This window comes from Cryptomeria japonica, chromosome 2 (assembly GCF_030272615.1).
Source record: "Cryptomeria japonica chromosome 2, Sugi_1.0, whole genome shotgun sequence".
Classification (NCBI taxonomy): Eukaryota; Viridiplantae; Streptophyta; class Pinopsida; order Cupressales; family Cupressaceae; genus Cryptomeria; species Cryptomeria japonica.
Window position 1 is genome coordinate 21189607 of NC_081406.1, and position 5794 is coordinate 21195400.

Genomic DNA, 5794 nt, shown 5'->3' on the forward strand with positions numbered 1-5794 from the left:
AGATAAACCGCGAAGGAAAGATCAATCCAACATTCCTGCCCGATGAGTGCATCACATATAACACATCTCGCCCAGAACCACCAACGCCCGAGCAACACATCGAAGAGGACTTTGTTCCTTTCATCACTGAAAGTTTCTATTAAAATGCCTATCACTCGCTCTCAAAAAAACAAACAAAGCGAGACACCCGCAGAATCAAGTATGAATTGTAGATTATCAAATCTTTTTGAAGTTTCATCCTCAGAAGAGCCCGAAATTACTGACGCAATTCTTCAGGAATGTCAAAAAAATCTTTCATTCCAAAAACTCATCGAAAAACTCATGGAAAATGACAAAGAAAAATATCTACTCATGCTTACGAGTAAAGGCGTTAAACTTCCTGAAGATTTAGACACAAACGTCTTTCAAACTAGGTCTCAACAATATACATATCAAGAATGACAAAGAGAAGAAGAAACTCGCATACCTGAACAACATATTCCAGAGCAACATATACCAGAAATGCGGGTACCTGCATTCGAAACCCCAGAACAACACATACCATTTACTACACCTTTTCAATTAAGAACAAATATGAGGGAAGAACTCTTCCCTCAACAAGATAATGCACCCTTGGTTGCTCTTACTCAACAAATGCAAATGTTGCAAAGACAAATCCAAGATATGCAACAAGGGACAATAGTGCGGTATTCTATAAACGAAATTTTTCCTTATCCCTTTGACAGAAGATTAAACATGGTACCTTTTCCTCCAAACTCAGATGTTCCCAAATTTGATAAATATGATGGGAAAAGTGATCCTCGGGATCATGTTCGAGAATTTTGCACCATGAGTCTTGAATTTGCTCATGATGACACTTATCTAATGAGATTGTTCCCAAGAAGCCTGGGAGGACAAACAATGGAATGGTTATCCAAGATTACACCACCTGTCAGATCATTTGACGAATTGGTTAACAAATTTATCACCCATTATTCTTACAACATCCAACATGTCATAACCATGCTAGATGTTTGCAACACCAAACAAAAGAACAACGAAACATTCATGTTATTCCTTCAACGTTGGCGACGCATGGTATCAAGATATCCTCGAGATATTCCTGAAAAAGAGAAAATGGAAATCTTCATTGATAACTTAAATAGCAAAATGAGTTACAGACTCAAACTTCAATGCATACCATCTTTCGCCAAATTGATTGAAAATGGCATTCAAGTAGAGGAAGCTTGTGTCAAAAAGGGAACACTCAAGTTCTACAAGGAAGGAACGAACTCATCAAATTATAATAACCAAAACAACACCAATCTTGACAAATCTCGATTTTGGACGCGAAACAAAAACGAAGGCAACAATGAATCATATGATCCCAAATCTAAACAACCAGTGCTTGCCTTATCAAGAAATACTCAAAATACAAAAAATCCTAAAAATGCTACTCCCAGTGCTAACACAAATGCACCAAACAATACTCAACAACAACTCAACACCAACAACGCTAATGATAATCAAAACAAAAACATGAATCTAGGACCTAACAACAATTCACGCAACAACACCAACAATTTCCAAAAGCGTATCTTCACACCACTGGGCCAATCATTAGAATCCGCCTTCAAAGAACTGTTGGCAAACAAGATTATTTCTTTGCCTCCAATCAACAATTATGAACCCCCAATCAAACCACCTTGGTGGAATGATTCACACTATTGTGATTTCCATCGCAACAAGGGTCATAGAACAAATGAGTGCATGAGATTGAAACACATAATCCAGGACATGATTGATCAAGGTGACCTAACAGTGGACGGTCTCAAAACAAATAATGATCACGAAGCCTTCAAAAATCCTCTCCCAAATTATAAAAAAGATGGAGCATCAACTTCAAATGATACATGCGGAGCTCGTATTAATCACATCTACAACAACACAATCAACCACATCTCAGCCGACGACCATCAAGTCAATGTCATAACCATTCAAGATAGGCATGATCATGAATCTATCAATGTAACAACCCGAACACAGAAATATGTCTTGAAGGGGCACACTGCACCTCCAACTACCACACCAAAGATCCAATACGACTTAGTTAACCAACTACGCAAGACTCCAGCTCAGATATCTATCCTGGAATTGTTGAAACTATCTCCAAAACACAAAGACATATTAGAGCAAGCGCTATTGGAGACAAATGTACCTCAAAATCTGGATACAGACAGATTTCAAGCCATGGTTGCCCATATGACAGAATCTCATAACCTCACCTTCTCAAAGCATGATAATACTTCATTGAGTTACTCGCATAATACTCCTCTACATATTGAAGTCATTGTTTGCAAACACCGCATAAAAAGAGTCTTAATAGATGGAGGAACCGGGCTTAATATATGTACTTTAAAGATTATCCGTGCACTAGGCTTCTCAGAAGAATCTATTGATCCTTGTAAAAAGATTACCTTAAAATCATATGATGATGAGGAAAGGTCCTCTAAAGGAATAGTGATATTACCTATTCAAGTAGGACCAGTGCAAAAGGATACTATCTGTCAGGTCTTAGATATTGATCTCACCTACAATATCTTATTAGGACGGCCCTGGATACATGAAATGCAAGCAGTACCTTCTACATATCACCAGTGTGTCAAGTTTCCTTATGATGGACAAGAAATCTCCATATTAGCTGATCACAATCCATTTCAACATTACAACGCAATGGGGGCAGCCCAAGACAGTTTGGTTCCTTATAACAAAGAAAAGCAGCGGTCTTCAACATCCGATCCACCAACAGCAAAATCCAACTCCTTATGGGGAGACTTCAAACAGAAAATGCAAGTCAAAGACCAAGGCATGGGTGAATATTCTATGGAGCCTTTATGTTTGACCAGATTACCAACATCACCTAGATCGCATGGTTTACCTACTATATCAACACATCTGGCAACTCAGCCCATAACTAAATTTGATGGTACCTTCATCCAATTGGGGACTCTAGCACATGAATCGGAAGATAAGGACATCCTTAACTGGCTATACAAAGATGAAGAAGAAGCTAATAGAGCAGCCGCTCTGGACATTGTTCTACCAACGCACCTGTATGGAAAAGGCTACTTGATCATGAAACAAATGGGATATGGCGGTAAAGGACCTATTGGGAAACGCCAAGAAGGAGTCACTGAACCTATAGATCTTCCTTCACAACCTAGTAGAAATAAAGAAAGATTAGGTTCTAAATTCACCTTCCTATTGAAATGACCGCCACACACAAATGCAAAACCTCAATGGAAGGAAAAGAAGAAGTACAAGGAAGAATCCTGACAAGAAGCACTCTTTGAGTCAGCAGAAACAATCCGCAAGGCCTGAGAACGTCAAGATCTGAAGTTGCATCAGGGAAAGCTTTTAAATCATAAGAAGGCCATATCTGTAGCAGTAGCTCATATTAACACACCAATGGCTCAAAAACAAATCATATCATCACAAGAAACTGTCATTCCTCCCCGAGGAAGCACAATCTATGAACAAATCCAGACCATGGAAGATGGATCAGATACAGAATCAACACAGAATATCAAAAAAGTATCCATCATCAAAGATTTATTTTCACCATACAACATACCTATTTGCAGCACAGATAGAATTTGGGATGATGCCTATGAGACAGATTCAAATGAATATGAATGGGGTACCTGCTCTGATACTACTACAAATATCCCAGAGGATACTGATTTCATATCCATTTCTCAAGAAGAACATAATGCAGAGGATAGACCTCTTGAATTTGCACCACAACATATATATGATGTTCAGGAAAGCGAACAGAAATATTACGAACAAGTCTATGTAGAAGATGATACCATCGAAGACCTCGATGAAACCCTAGACTTCTTTAAAACCAAGACCCATCACGATGACAACTCTATCCTAACACTTACAGTAGCCGAACTTGACCCTCCCAATGATTCCTTACTGCTTGTCTTCCCTGATCTCATCAACTGGAATGAACCTGAGACCCATGATATACCAATTTTCCCAGATGATGAATCTATTATCCATTACCTATGTACCGTAAATCCCGAAACAGGCTCTACCAGTGAACAAAATAACGATGTTTGTCCATCAGGGAGTGCCAAGTCTATCAGTCGCAAAAATGAATCAAATAAAGAATCTAATGCTGAAAACCAATTAATGGCAGCTATAGATCCCAAAAAAGTAAAAATAAAGGACGCATATGAGGGTGAAAACCTTTTTAAGGCACCTAACGATGGGAGACTTGACACTCTTCCTGAACATTTTCATGAGCGATCACCCATATTGATTGAGCCCACTCAATCAATCAACATTGGTACCACAGAAGCAGCCAGAAACATTCACCTTGCCGAATCTCTGACAGAGAAGGAAAGATCGGCATTCATCATCTTCTTTAAAGGACAACAAATTAACTTTGCCTGGTCATATGTTGATATGCCTGGAGTTGATCCACATTTAATCATGCATCACTTGTCCATCTCTACAGGAGTCAAGCCAGTCAAGCAAAAGCTACGAAAGATGAATCCACAGGTGGCACTCATGGTCAAAACTGAATTAAAGAAACTCTTAGACGTCAGATTCATTCGACCCATTGACTATGCAGAATGGATTTCCAACATTGTTCCAGTCTCAAAACTAGATGGTAGTATCAAAATATGCACTGACTTCAGGGATGTCAACAAAGCTTGTCCCAAGGATGACTTTCCTCTGCCAAGTATTGATATAATTGTAGATCTCACAGTAGGCCATGCAATGCTCTCCTTAATGGACGGTTTCTCAGGCTATAATCAAATCAAAATAGCTCCTGAAGATCAAGACAAAACAGCATTCAGCTGTCCTTGGGGAACATATTGTTGGAATGTTATGCCTTTTGGCTTAAAGAATGCAGGAGCCACTTATCAAAGAGCAATGACAACCATATTCCATGATATGATGTACACATTTATGGAAGACTATGTGGATGATTTACTAGCAAAATCCTTCACCAGAGCTGAACATCTCGGCATCCTAACAAAGATCTTTGATCGATTGCAAAAATTCCAAGTCCGACTCAACCCTAAGAAGTGTGTCTTCAGGGTTACATCAGGCAAGTTACTGGGCTACATAGTATCAGCTAAAGGTATTGAAGTTGATCCAGCAAAGGTACAAGTCATCATGGACATGCCACCACCAAAGAATATCAGTCAACTTAGATCTCTACAAGGATGACTTCAATCAATCAGGCGATTCATCGCTCAACTAGCAGATAAAAGTCTGCCATTTAACCACTTGCTACACAAAAATGTACCATTTAGATGGAAGACTAAGTGTGCAGAATCTTTTTACCAAATTAAACAGTACCTGATGAATCCACCGGTTCTAGTCCCACCAATTGCAGGAAAGCCTCTTATACTATATATCTCAACAACAGATATTTCACTAGGGGCACTATTGGCACAAGAAGATCAACAAGGAAAGGAACGCGCCATATATTACATCAGTAGAACATTGAATGGCTATGAGCTCAATTATACATTCATTGAAAAGGCTTGCCTAACAGTGGTTTTTGCATCTCAGAAGTTCCAACATTATATGCTAGCACACACTATAAAGCTAGTGGCAAAAATTGATCCTCTCAAGTATCTACTCAGCAAGGCAGCTCTCACAGGCCGATTGGCTAAATGGGTCATGATTCTCAGTGAATTTGACATCCACTACACAGAAAGACGAGCCATCAAAGGACAAGCAATTGCAGATCAACTGGCTGAAGCACCGCTACCAGGAAAACAAA